Source organism: Lontra canadensis, unplaced genomic scaffold (assembly GCF_010015895.1).
Source record: "Lontra canadensis isolate GAN:19392208 unplaced genomic scaffold, GSC_riverotter_1.0 scaffold66, whole genome shotgun sequence".
Classification (NCBI taxonomy): Eukaryota; Metazoa; Chordata; class Mammalia; order Carnivora; family Mustelidae; genus Lontra; species Lontra canadensis.
Window position 1 is genome coordinate 1,754,562 of NW_022631060.1, and position 14,442 is coordinate 1,769,003.

Here is a 14,442-nt window from a genome sequence, read left to right on the forward strand (position 1 = left end):
ACGAGACTGATGACCTGGGAAGAAGGGCCTGATGCCGGTCAGCGCTCTCTTCCCTGGGCAGCCTGTACTGAACGACCAGGGGAATCCCAGTCCCTGGTTTGCTTCTCGGGAAGGTCCACGACAGCAGTTTTGTAGAAGTGGGATCCCAAGAGGAGAGCTTTAGACCAAGGAAACCGTAGCACCCAAAACTCGCAATCTTATTAGGTACTGAATTAAGACCAACATTGCTAGTGAAGGAAAGCCAACTCAAACCAGTTTCTGCAGACTGGGAATTATTGGGTCACATAACCACAAAGTCCAGGGGGATTGGTAGCACCGGGCACAGCAGTATTCAAGGCTTCATCCTCTTCATTTGACTCTGCTCTTAGTGTGTGTGTGTGTGTGTGACACATCAAAACTCCTTTCAGCAGGTAGTTTCAAAATTTCTCTTTCTAATTCTAGAGAGAATGGATCTGATTGGCTCTGGTGATCACCACCATGCCTGTTGGGCAGAGCTTCCTCTTTCTTGCCTCTCCTGGCTGCCAGACAGCCTATAAATTAATGACCAGGTGATCACACTTTGCTCAGAGAGCAGAAGGGATCATGAGGAAGGCAGTCTCAGCTACTGACTTATTTGAGGGATATCCTGGTTGGGTTTTGCAAACATCTCGCTTTGAACATGTCAGAGCAGCTCTTGTTGACAGCAGATGTCAGAAAGTGGGTTGAAACTGATTTTGATGGGTTGGGCAGGGGGACCAGGGCAGATGACCGTCACTTTGTGTCATAAACCTTTTGGGCTATATAATAGTTAATCTTTTGCATATGTTACTTTGGTGGTAAAAAAAAAAAAAAAAAAAAAAAGTAGAAAACAGGGACACCTGGGTGGCTCAGTCAGTTGGGCGTCTGCCTTCGGCTCAGGTCATGATCCCAGGGTCCTGAGATTGAGTCCCTCATGGGGCTCCCTGCTCGGTGGGGGCCTGCTCTGCCTGCTGCTCCCCCTGCTTATGCTCTCTCTTTAAAAAAAAAAAATAGAAAACACAGGGTGCCTGGGTGGCTCAGACGACTGAACAGCCAGCTCTTGACTTCGGCTCAGTTCATGATCTCAGGGTCGTGAGATCGAGCACTGCATCCTGCCTCAAGCTGAGCAAGGAGCCTGCTTGGGATTCTCTCCCCTCTCCTTCTGCGCCTCCCCTCTCCCCCCGCTCACATGCACATGCATGTACACTCTCTCTCTTAAAAAAAAAAAATTAGAAAATACTACTGATGGAGTAACTTGAGTTTATATTCAACAATCCTTTTGCTCACGGTACTGTGCTGGCAGGTGAAATAAGGGAAAGGCCTGAGCCCTGACACCACGGAGCATCGTGACCCCGCTGGATGCTCGCCTCCGGACTTTCACAGGAGAGGGAAGTAAACTACCTTGCGTAAGCCACACTTATTTGGGAATTCCTGTCATTCTAGCCCTTTGGGTATTAGACCCATTTCTGGAAAGCCCCTCTTGTACCCCCAAGGCTGGGTAAGTGTCCTCTTGTCTGTTCTTCAAACACCCCACTCTTTTTCATTTCTTAGCATTTACTACATTTTTGTGTAACTGACCGTTCACTCCCCCTGGACAGTGACTTCCAGAAGGACAGGCAGAAACTATTTTATACACCATTTTCTGCAAATGCTAGAAACTCCTAAAACAATGACACTAACAACTTGTGAAGGTGATAGACACAATGATTCCACCCAGAGTGTCGAGGGGAAATGACACACTGCTGCATAGTTTCCGCATCAAACGGGACATTGCCAAGTCATCTGGATTTGCGGGGCGGGCCCTTCTGAATAACCAAAGATGGAAAATTAGGGCAAAGGAGGGAGGGAGGGAGGGAGGAAAAAGTGGCAGGAAATTCAAGTCATCTGAGGCAGGTGGCACCAGAAGAGGGTGCTCTTCCTACTTTGTTTCCCCCATTTTTCCATTCCTGGCTCTTCTCAGCTCCCCGTGGCTCTAGCCCTACCCCTTTGGTCCTGGTGTCCTATCACTGGCACTTCTGTCCCCTATATCGTGCCTCAGTTATCCCCCACTTCATTCATATTTCAGAATCAGCCTGATAGATGCAGAAGACACACACACACAGAGCGAGAGCGAGAGAGAGCAAAGAAGACAGCTCCTTATTCTTCTCTCATTCTTTCATTCCACATACATTCACTGCTAAGAATTGCAGATAGAGAAAGGTGCACAGACACCATCTCTAGCTTCAGGGAAGTCACATTCTTGGCTGGAATTTGAGAGGAAACAGGAGCTCTCCGTTCCCCCGAATATCTCAGCAAAGTCAAAATATTTATTGTTTCCTCTCTATCCTCTTCTACAAAGTGTTTGGTTGGTTGGTTGGTTGGTTGGTTGGTTGGTTAGCTCCCCAGCACTGGATCTTGTTATGCCCGTTTATTGGTTGGAGAAGTGGTGTCAGCGGAAGTGAGGACAGCTGGACAGGTCAGAGTTCTAGGTGTAACAAAGAAGATATTTGAGAAGCTGAGGTATTGGGGAGTGAGGGTTTGGGAACTGGATGGAAAAGCAGTTCTTAAAAGAAGTTTCACCATGTGGTACACATGACCCCCAATTCGGTCTTCAAGAGATCTTCAGTGGAGACTTCATGTTATTTTTTTTCTGGACTTGCATGTCAGGTTGGTCTGGCTGGTTTCTCACTGGGTGCCCCCCAACCCCACCCCCCGCCTCTGCACTCAGCACTTCTGCCTGCACAACCCAGAAGGGAATTGTGCCACTGAGGCAGGAGCTGGTAGCTGCCAACAAAGTTATCCACTCTCTGGCTTTCCTTCAAAACTAGAGTATATTTTATTTCATAGCAATGTGCCCAGTAGAAAAAAAAAAAAAAATCTGCGTTTCCCAAACTCCTTTGTTGTTGGTTTGACTGGGTGACTAGGGGCACCTGGATGCCTCAGCTGATTAAGGATCTGACTCTTGATCTCAGCTCAGGTCTTGATCTCAGGATCGAGAGTTCAAGTCCTGTGTTGGGATCCCATTGGACATGGAAACTGCTAAAATAAATAAATAAATAAGTGACTTTGTGATATAAGCAGAAGGATTGAGAAGAGTTACTTGGAAGTCTGCTTTAAAGGAGCTGAGTCAGCTGAGAGGTGACTCCTCTTGCCTTCCCCACCTTCTCAACTGTTGCTTCAATTTCAGATGTGATGGCTGGAACTCCTGCAGCTATATTGGACCATAAGGTGACATAGTGGAAACCATTCAGGCTCTGGATGGCCTACCCCCAGACTGGTTTAAGAGGGAGGGGGGAAAAATCCAGTTTTATCTTGACATGGTCACTTTAGATCTTTTGTAATGAGTGCCCAAACTGAAACCTGATATGGCTATGGTTAATATGGCACTGCTTTATCACTATTTGGTTGGGTTTGGTAAACGAATTTATATTTTACGGATTTATTTCCTTTATTATTTTATTAAATTTGCACAGAAACTACACACACACATACACACACAAAGACACACATACTCTTCTGTCAATGCAAAATTGCAGTTATACACATACATGCTTTTTTAAAGTATGGTTTTGGATTCTTTTTTTTCTCTTCATTTTTTGCCCTCAGTTTCCCTACTTATTAACAGCCCAGTATATGTCCTCTCATATAATCTCATTCAAATCTGAATCTGCTGGCAAAAAGAGGCTGAGGGGCAGGGTGGGGAGAAGCAAAGAAAAGTGTAGGCACGTGAATGAAGGTGGAGACCATAATGGCTTGTCATAAATATTCTAGATGGATCGCACTTCCCCAACCACCTCCAGCCCCCGCCCCAGGTTTGCAAGACTGGGGAATTTGCTTTGGCCACTGCAATGTGCACTGAGGTTACTGTAGGTCACTTCCAGGTAGACACCTTCACAAACCAGAGTCCAGTTTGATGCCCATCCCCCTTCCCTTGCATCAAGAGGGCACATCCATCAGCTTTTCTCCCTGAGTGACTGTGATGAGCAGGGCCCCCTGCTAACCTATGTCAGATGTGAGGGAGCAATAAATCTTAGTTGTGTTGACCCATTGAGATCTGGGGGTTGTATGTCCTCACAGTATAACAGCTTATCTGCATTGAACTAGGAGAGCATAGCAGGGGATGTTAATTGTCTCCGTCTTTCTTTAGTAATCAAACCCGTAGTCTAGGGCTACCCAGCTAAAGAGTACATTTCCTAGCCCCTCCTTCACCTCGAAGTACTCCTGTGATTTCATTAGAGCGAATGAGATATGAGTGGAAATCATATTTACAACTTCTGGCTGTGCCCTTTAGGAGATGGGGTACATCCTGCTTCCCCTTCTCTACTTCCAGCTGGCTGGAATGCAGATGCAATGACAGGAGCTGAAACAGCCACATGAGACCAAGAGACAAATATCCCACATTGAAGATATCAAAGCACCAAGAAAGAATTTAGGTCCCCATCACAAGGGAGCCACTGGAGTATTACATGAGAGAGAAATGAAATTGTATTTTATTTAAGCCTTGATTATTTAGGACTTGGTTACAGAAGGTGAGCCTGTAACCTACTACCCAACCCATGTGCTAGCCTGTTTTGACAATTAGACTATGGAAAATAAAAACCGTATCTCCTGAGGCAGCTGGGTGGCTCAGTTTGTTAAATCTCTGACTTTTGGTTTTGGCCCAGATCATGATCTAGTGAACGTGCGATCAAGTCCTGCAACAGGCTCCACGCTGAGCATGGAGTCTGCTTCAGAATCTCTGGTCCTCCCCCTCCCACTCTGTTCTTCCCCCCACTAGCTTGCACTCTCTTTCTCTCCCTTTCAAATGAATAAATAAAATCTTTTAAAAACCAAATGTCTTTCCATGGACTTAGGAATGAGTCAAATGAGATTCCTGCCCTCCGGAGCATGTGGTCTAACAGGGGTTTCAGAAAATCAAGCACGGGCAAAGCTATATGGCAGAGAACACTTTAGGGTGCTCTAGGAAGATATAGGAGGGAAACCTTTTTTTTTTTTTTTAAGATTTTATTTATTTATTTGATGGACAGAGATTACAAGTAGTCAGAGAGGCAGGCAGGGAGAGAGGAGGAAGCAGGATCCCTGCTGAGCAGACAGCCTGATGTGGGGCTCGATCCCAGGACCCTGAGACCATGACCCGAGCCGAAGGCAGAGGCTTTAACCCACTGAGCCACCCAGGTGCCCCTAGGATGGAAACCTAAACGGGCTGAGGTCTCGGTCCATCAACTGCCTGAAGAAGAAGAAGACCATCTTAGGTCTTCTCAGGTCAGTCTCCCCAGAAATAGCCCAAAAGATGAGGTTTCATGTCGAAAAAATTTATTTCAAAGTTGCTCTCAGAGAAACCATTGAGGGGCAGGGGAAACAGGACGGGGAAGGGTCCAAAACCCAGTCTGGCCGTGACTCTGCACAAATCCTACGGATGGAAGCTCCAGCCTGCTCCTGCAGGGAATGAGGTAAGTCTGGCCTCAAAAATGCCCAGCCCCAGGCAGGAGAGCTGGGCTCTCTCCTCTGAGAGCTGCGCCATGGCCTCGGGGCCATTGTAGTCCATCCTCCCAAGGCAGGTCACAGGTGCTACTAGAAACAAAAGCACCACCAAACCCATGAGAAATGCCTCCTCAGATAACGTGGATGTGTCCTGCACCCCCTCCGCTCTCGCCAGCATTGGCTCGAGAATCCCACCAAGGCTAAGAGCCTCTTCTAGTTTTGAGAGTGAGCCATTCTGCTGAGCTGGGGGTGGGGGGCCCTCAGCTGGACCAGGAGCACCTAGCACTCCAGCATTAAATCCCCCCCCAACCCCCCCACAATCACACACACACAAACACATGCGTGTGCGCACATTCAGACGCACCTATTTACACACTTTCACCCTCATGCTTTCACACGCATGCATGCACACACACGCCAGTTTTTTTAAGAGCAAGAAGGAGGGTGTGATGTGATTGCCGGTGATGTGGTCAGCAAGACAGGCCAGGCTCAGTCTCCAGCTTGGGCCCCCGACCTTTAAGCCTTGGTGTCCCACCGCAGCTCCCCACACTTTTATCCTCACCGGCCTTGGGATGGGCCATGATAAGGGCCCGGGCAAACACAGCTCCCCAGGCCCAAGGGCCAGCTGGTGTCAGAATGAAAGGACAGCCTCTCCTGCAGGCAGCCGACTCTAGGCAGACCCCACCAAAGTAGGGTGGGACAGCTTCCGGCCAGAGACCCACAAGGCAACCCATTCATCCCAGGCTGGACATACCCCCAGAACCAACATCACACAGCTAGGGAGAAGCCCACTCGGGCCTCAGACATGGGCCTCACCATGCCTCTGAGCTCCAGTAAGTTTTGCCACTCAGTGGTCTCGGTCTGGGGTGACCTTGGCCGAGTCCTTGCTGTTCTCTGGGTCCTGATTTCTCATCTGTAAAACCAGAGATGGAACCAGATGGCCCCTCAATCATGACATTGCACTAAGTGACAGCTCCCTCTTAACCCCTAAATCCCGGACAGGCTTCCCACCCAGAGCTGTCTAACATGTATGAATTTAAGTCCAAAATACTTTATGTAATATTCACAGAGCACCTACCAAGGGGGGTAAGCATCCTACACATATTAATGCATGAGGTTCTGTTAGTATTCCCTCTTTAAAGACAGTGACAGGCACCTGACTCAGTAGAGCAAGGGACTCTTGATCTCAGGGTCCTGAGTTCGAGCCCCACGGTGGGCCCAGAACCTACTTAAATAAATAAATAATAATAAAGTAAAGATGGTGAATGGGAGGTAGAGAGAGAAAGGAAGTAACTTGTCCAAGTTTGCACAAGAGTCCAGGCCAAGCTGGGATGCAAACGCAGTACATCTGGCTCCCCGCACTGGGTTCTTAAGCTTTCCGCTCTGCTCCCTCTCCTTTTGTAAGCAGTGTTACATACTTTCATTTCCTTAACTCAAGCTCAATCTTCCCTCCCTTCCCAGCCACAGAATCCAGTGAGATTTGCAGACTATCCTGGGCTCAGGAACAAACAGGGGTGGGGTCCAGACAACATGGGGGTCACCCGAATAGCCAGAGCTCCCCCAGCTACGGAGGGTGACATGCCCATGCCCTCTGTCTCTGGGCAAGTCACAGAGGTGCCCCTCCCAAGTCCAGTCCTCAGGGGTCCCACCAGCTCCTCTGAAAGCCACACGCTCAGCTCCCACCTACCCCAATCACTGCCCCTCCCTGCAGAGCTGAGCAGGAGGAGAAGCAGCCTTGGCTGTGCTTGGAAGCCACCAGCCCCCGTGGCCCCCAGAGAGGGCTTCCCCCTCCTTCCCATCCTGGCACCCGCTTCTGTGCCCACCTGCCCGCCGGTGGGTGATCTCCTGTGACTTCACTTCCCAAGCCCGGACTGGGGCGGGAGCTTTCTGCAGAGTGGTTCTACAACACAGCAAAGTTGTCATTCCTTCTCTCCGGCTGCTGTGAGAACAGGAAGGAAATTAACATTTCCAAATATTACACGCAGGCTCCTTTCTGTGGAAAGTGCTTGGCAAATTGTTCAAGTAACAAGGAGAAGTTGATAACAGAAGGTGTTACAAAATGCAAGTTAAATCTGTCCTCCCACAGTCTGAACTTGGTCCTTTTCCACTGTGAAAATTCTCTATAGAGTAGGTCTAGTCCCTTGCTTTGGCGAAAACCTTTTAGATTTGAGGTTGTCCTTCCACTTCACAGAAGTCTTGATTTTCCAGGGTCAGCAGCCCCCCAGGACGTCTGTGCCCTCTCCTTCTTCCCCGGCACCCCTCCCTCTCTCCCCTCTCCCACAACCTGTCCACACACTCCCCCACCCATTTCCACAGCCGCCCGGCTCTGTCTTACATACTCCCTTCCTCCTAACCTCTTTCTTCTCTTGCAGGCCTGTCCAGGTCCATTCTCCTTCATTCTCCACGGTCAGACATCTCACTCGTCTACTCAGCACTCCCCAACACATGGGGTAAATCCCACACTCTTGAACATAGCATTCAAGGCCCACCCATGAGCTGGTCTTTGTTCTCCTTTCCCGAGTTATCCCTTGTGTCATTAGTGCTGTCCTCCTGGGTTTTTCCTGTCTTCATTCTAAACTCATGCTGGATTACACGCCCATGGTCCCTTGAAATTCAGTGTGGCCGTGTGACTTGTTCAGACCAATGAAATTCGAGCAGTAGCAACACCTATCACTTCTGGCAAGGGCTGTGATGGCAATGTGCAAGCTGGCACATGCCCTCCCCCTTCCCCCCCGCCATGGCAACCGGTGGCACTTGTAGATGGTGAAGTCTCCATCTTTCTGTGTCCCCATGTGGTGGCACCTCCAATCACAGCCCCCCATGACCTGTAATGGACACACAGGAAGACCAAGAAAGAAACATTTTTTTTAAGTGGGGTGTTGCGTGTTGCTGCTCATTTTGACTGATCTAATGTGTTCCTTGGGCCTATGACCTTTGCAATCCCACCTTTCCTGACTACTGACCACCCCTTGGGTTCCCTGGGATGCCCAGGCTGCCCTCTTTGACTGACATTCTCTGCTCCCTATGCCCACTCAGCAAAATCCTCTCATCCACTGGGACTCAGTGCAGTCGCCACCTCTACCAGGAAGGCTTCCTAACTTTCCGCCCAGGGCACCTGAAGGGAAGGAAAAATTCTTCTCTACCCTCGTGGTCTGCCTCGTGGCAGGACTAAGAATTCAATTTACATGAGACAGACTAATAGGAGAAAATAAAAACCAAAAGATTTATTATATGCACACAGAGGCCAAATAATGAAATCGAGATCCAAAGAAATGACCAAGGCAGGCAGTTTCTATACTTTTTAGGCAAAGAGAAAATAAATCTGGGAGGAACTGACGGGACAAAGAAAACTTAACTTTGAGAGCTTTGCTTAGGAATTCTAAACCGGGGGCACCTGGGTGGCTCAGTCCTTAGCGTCTGCCTTTGGCTCAGGTTGTGATCTCAGGGTCCTGGGATTGAGCCCCACATCAGGCTCTCTGCTCAGCAGGAAGCCTGCTTCTCCCTCTCTCTCTGCCCCCGCTTGTGTTCCTCTCTTGCTCTATCTCTCTCTGTCAAATAAATAAATAAGATCTTTGGGGGGAAAAAAGGAATTCTCACCAGAATTTGGGCTGGGGTAAATTAGTAAAAAGTAACAAAGGTCATTAATACAGCCTTCTTGGATCTAAATTTCCCATCTCTGGGGACAAGGATCTCTTTAGCTCCTAGTACAGGGCAGTTACCTTTTACCTTTCACCAGGAAGAGTTATTTTCTGCTTTCACAGGGTCAGGGGAGGGTGTGAAAGCCCTTCTTACACAGACTGTCTCTTAAGTACTTTTATTTAAAATAATATGCTGGGGGGGGGCACCTGGGTGGCTCAGTGGGTTAAGCCTCTGCCTTCAGCTCAGGTCATGATCTCAGGGTCCTGGGATCGAGCCCCACATCGGGCTCTCTGCTCGGCGGGGATTCTGTTTCCCCCTCTCTCTCTGCCTGCTCTCTGCCTACTTGTGATCTCCGTCTGTCAAATAAATAAATAAAATCTTTTAAAAAAGTAAAAATTTAAAAAATGAAGTGAAGAAGAGTCTCTAACATATCTAATAATTTTGTCCTCCACCTCCCATCCCCCCCCCCCCCCCCCCCCCCCGTTGCTCCGCCACATCATTTCCTGACTGCTCCCTCCCCAACACTGCGCCCAGCACTCTTTAGCAGCAGAACAGTCAAGAGCGTGGAATTTGCAGTCAGGCCGACCTGGGTTCAAACCATAACTCTACTACTCACTACTAGCTGTTTCTCCTCGAGGGAGTACTTGACGCCTCAACCCTCAGTTTCTCCCTTTGTAAATTGGGGACAATCTCAACCTCATAGGGCATCCGTGGAAAGCACCTGGGAGAACATATCCAGCATCTCTGGGGCTTGTTGATTGAGTCAGGCTCTGGGCCTGGGAGACTGGAGGGGCCACGGAAGCCCTCGCTGAGGAGGAGGCAGTGGAGATGACAGCTGAGAGGAGGAGAAGGAGCCAGCCAGGCAAAGGGGTGGGAGAAGAACATTCCAAACCAGGGAAATGCAATTACGAAACCCCAAACTAACCAAATCCCATAAATGGCCACTTTTCTGCCTCCCACACCTGGACCACCCACTGCCCGCCAGGGGACATCTAGGCCACGCGTCACCCAGCATGACCCCGTTACGCACTCCACTTGCAAGTCACCAGCACTGAGCCATCCCTTCCCTCCCCAGAACCTCTGGGGCTGCTGCAGACCGAGGCGGGAAAATCAGGGCCGTACTGCCAAGTGGGCTCGGGGCCCGGGCTGTGTGGGTAAGCTGGCTATCGCGGGGGGCCCGGGAGACGTCACTGCCACCAGCAAAGACTGAGTCTCTCAGTTTGCTTGCCTTCCTGGGCAGAACCTCCCACGCACCGATAGGGCCAAGAGGAAAGTAAATGCTCTTGTCTAATCTTGACCTGTGTGATCACAGGGTCAGCACAGGTGGCCGCTCCCTGGGCAGAATCCGGTTTCTCCATCCCTTCTCCAAAGGCAGCCACGGGACATCAGGATCAGCACCCGACCCTGAGGCCTGCGGGCTGGAACTCAACTCACAAGCCATTGGGGCCCATGTAATGCCCAGCCTGTCCTTACGGGTCTGCCCTTTTCCACATTCCAGACCCACACAGCACAGCCCCCATAAAGCGGGAGCAGTGTCATCCCCCATCAGGGCCCTCAAAGCTCCAAGGTCTTTCCTGAGCATCAGACAAATCCCTTGAACACAGGCTTGTCGGAGCCTCCTGACTGGCCCGCCTAGTCCCTGAAGAGCTAAACAGACATTGTGTCGAAGTTGCAGAAGGCTGAGCAGAAATGGTTCATTGCTCTAAATTCAGGCCAGTGCTGTGCAATCCGTCAGGGGCGGTGTTGCATGCACGAGGAGGAGGGACCGCGGGGCTACAGAGGGGGCATGAGTCAGATGCTGTAAACACTGCCTCCTGGTGCCACTCCAGCTGGGGCTGGACCCACTGTACCTGGCACCTGGGAGAGCCAGCTCCCAGTGCCGCTTTCTTGCTGCCCCGAGAGCAGGGCTGGAGCCAGAAGCCGACCAGACTCAAGAAGGAAAGAGAAGGACCTCAGCCCTGCACTTGCGGGCCTCTGAGAGTTGCCCACGGAGGTTGGCACCAGTGAGCCTTCTCTGAGCTGTCCCGGTTCAGCGCTCTCCCAGCCGGAGGGAGGACCAGACGCCTCGAGCCCCCACACTTCACTAATTCACCTTGCAACCTTTTGGTAAGGGACACTGCCCGGCCTCCAGTTTCTTCCTCCCTAGAATGAGGGGACTGGACTTGTTCCAGGAAAGCAGCTGGTCCAGATGGCGTGCCAATGCTGGTGAGCACGACGAGCGGCTAAGGGTACAGGTGGCTCAGGACATCGAGGCCCCATCCAGCGCTCAGATGCCCTGGCAGGGTCCGCCCTTCCCTGGGGGCAGCAGGTGGCCAACCAGGTGTCACCACAAGCAGGAGGGCCTCTTGGCCCCATCCTGCAGAACATTCTGCCCCTCGGAATCTGTGGGCTGAGATCAAGTAGTTAAAAGGCAGATGTTACCGACTAGAAGACTGTGGATTCTTCAACAGAAACCTGGGTCAAGCTGATGAATCACCTCTCCTAAAGGAATAAATTCCAACAAAAGGATTCTGGGGACAAGACGCGACAGGAAGGTCAGCTACCTCAGACAATATTTCAGATGTTTCGGGTGACCTGCCCTCTTGCTGTCCGGCTTGAGTGGATGCCGACAGCCAAGGAGTGACTGGAGAGTCACGGACTGTGGCCGTCCCTCTTCCCCGTGACTCAGTAGCAGGGAGGATGGCTCTTATCACCTCCATTCCAGCAGGGTGGGATGCCACCTCCAGCATTTACTGAGAGACCCAGCAGGGGTTGGACCCCTGGTCGGTACCATTCCTTCCCCAGGGCTTCTTCCATGTCCCAGTCCCTCCTGGCCCCTTCACAAGCTGACCCCTCTCTGTTACTCCCTCCCCTCCTTCCTTTCCAAATCTCCCCCCACCCCTCACCTCAACCTCTCGGCCCCCTCCCTACCCAGGCCTTTCCCTCACCCTGAAGACGGCCCCAAAGAAGAGGGGCCCAGGGAGGGGGGTGCCCTGTTGGGTTTTTCCTAAAAATGTCATCCCTTCCACACCTAGCACCAGCGTGTCTCCTCAGAGTCTCCAGCTGGATGGCCGAGCAGCCCCGGGTGGGAGGGACGGGGACAGTTCTCAGGGGAAGAGCTGGAGGGATGAGCCGTGAAGGCTCCCAGCGACTCAGTCAGCGAGGTCACATCCACGTCCGCTCTTCTTGGGCCCCTTGGCATAACACTAAACGCAGAAAGTTCAAAAAGCAAGATTGTCAAACTTTTGATTACATAAAATATTTCAAACGTAACAAAAGTAAGAAAAGGATAGTGTCGTGAACCCCACAGTACCATCACTCGGCATCAAGAATTACAACACTACTTCCTAGCCCAAGCCACCATAATGGAAGACCATATGGACTGGAGGCTGGAAATCCCAGATCAAGGTGCCGGCCAATTCCATTCCTGGTGACAGCCACCTTCTTAGCCTGCGGACAGCCCCCTTCTCACTGTGCCCTCACATGGTGGGGGGATTGACGAAAGCTCTCAGGGTTCTCTTCTTCAAAGGCACTAATGCCATCCCACAGACCCACTTTCATGGCCTCAGCTATACCCAGCTCCCCCCCACCCCAGTCAGCCACCACCAAATACCATGATACCATGGGAGTTAGGCTTCAATGTATGAATTTGGAGGGCGGGGAGGGAGACACAACATAGTCCACAGCAATTACACAAATCTTTGTTTTATCTAGACCCTCATTTTTTAAAATGTTGTTATTCATTCACTTTTGGTGGTACGTTTTGAGGCACAGATTACCATTTATTGTACATCTCTGAGAGGTAAGGATTTCTTAAATATATAAAATGTATGTAATCACAATGCTGTTGTACCCCAAACAAAATTACCAATAACTTTAATATCATCTAATGTCCAGTCCATGTTCAAATTTCCCTAATTCACTCAAAATGCCTTTTAATGGTTTATTGATTTGAATTAGGGATCAGGATTTAAAGAATCTACACGTGTTGCGTTTGATTGTTATCTCTTAAGACTTTGAATAACTAATAGTCTTTCCCCTTCTTATGTTTTTTTTTTTTGTTCAAAAAGTGAGGGAGGGAGGGGCACCTGGGTGGCTCAGTGGATTAAGCATCTGACTCTTGATTTCGGCTCAGGTCATGAGGCCAAGGTAATGAGATTAAGCCCAGTGTTGGGCTCCAAGCTCAACTAGGAGTCAGCTTCTCGCCCTCTGCTCCTCCCCCCTGCTCTCTCTCTCTTTCTCTCTAAAATAAATAAATAAATATTTAAAAAGGTTTAAGCCGGGGGGGGGGGGGGGGGGGGGGTCACTTATCTTACAGAATGTCCCAACTAATGGGTTTACATGATTGCTTCCTTGTTCCTTTATCTACATACTTCCTGAAGCCTGTTGTTACATTCAGACTTAAGTTGAAAAATTTTTATTGGAATACTTCATAGATAGTTCTAGGGATCTCTTACTACATCATTTCAATAGGCACAAAACTGATAGATGTTAGGGTTGATTAGTGGGTCCTGGGGTTCTCCCCTTCATTCGTTAGGATTCCCCCTACGGCTTCCTGTCTTGCGGGTCCAATATCCACCAATGCTCTACCCCTAGATCCCTTGTTTTATTAGGAACTGCGAAGCAGTGATTTCTTCATTCAACCATTCCTTCTGACTTTCCTCTCCAGAATTCTTCAATAAAGAACTTTCCTTCAGCATTATTTGTAGTTACCTGAAATATACCTGAAATATTTGCTCAGACCTAAACAGCATAAATATTGATGATTATTTCCCTTCCCCTATCAGTGATCAGAATCATGAGTTGTATATTTGATGTGATGCTCAAATTGTCCCACTCTGGGCCCCTGGAAGCCTCTTCCTACTGATTCCCGCGCCTTTGGACAGGATTCCAGGGATCTTTTCTGGACCCTTGAGACATCCTGGGCATTTCTTGGCGCAGCCCTGGAATCAGCCATCTCTTCAAGAACCCCTGATGCTCTTGTGGTAAATGGTGTCTGGAGGCCACAAGCCGGGCCTCAGGGTACTGCCTGTTATCACATATCATGGCTTCTAGGTTTTTCAGCTGCCAGAGCCAAGAGATAGGGTCAACTCGTGAACAACACGGGTCTGAGCTGTGCAGATCCGTTTACACACGGAATCTCTACGGTCCGTATGGTGCAGGGCTGTCAATTTTTCCCTTCCTTGTGAACTTCTCAATAACATTTTCTTGTCTCTAGCTCACTTTAGTGTAAGAACACAGGACCTAATACACATAACATACAAAATAGGTGTTAATCGACTTTTTTTGTTATCAGCAAGCCTTCTGGCCAATGGCAGGCTGTTCGTAGCGAAGTTTTGGGGGAGTCAAAAGTTCTTTGTGGATTTT

The 14,442-nt window shown here is 49.7% G+C and overlaps 1 long non-coding RNA gene across 1 annotated transcript; it reads right to left on the minus strand.

The window, feature by feature from the left end:
• Positions 1–5,508: 5,508 nt before the first annotated feature.
• LOC116880197 lies at positions 5,509–6,655 on the minus strand. The gene is made up of 3 exons (XR_004385183.1): positions 6,614–6,655; positions 6,274–6,370; positions 5,509–5,547 (listed from the first exon to the last, which is right to left on the minus strand). It is a non-coding gene; the product is annotated as an uncharacterized LOC116880197 (long non-coding RNA).
• Positions 6,656–14,442: the final 7,787 nt, after the last annotated feature.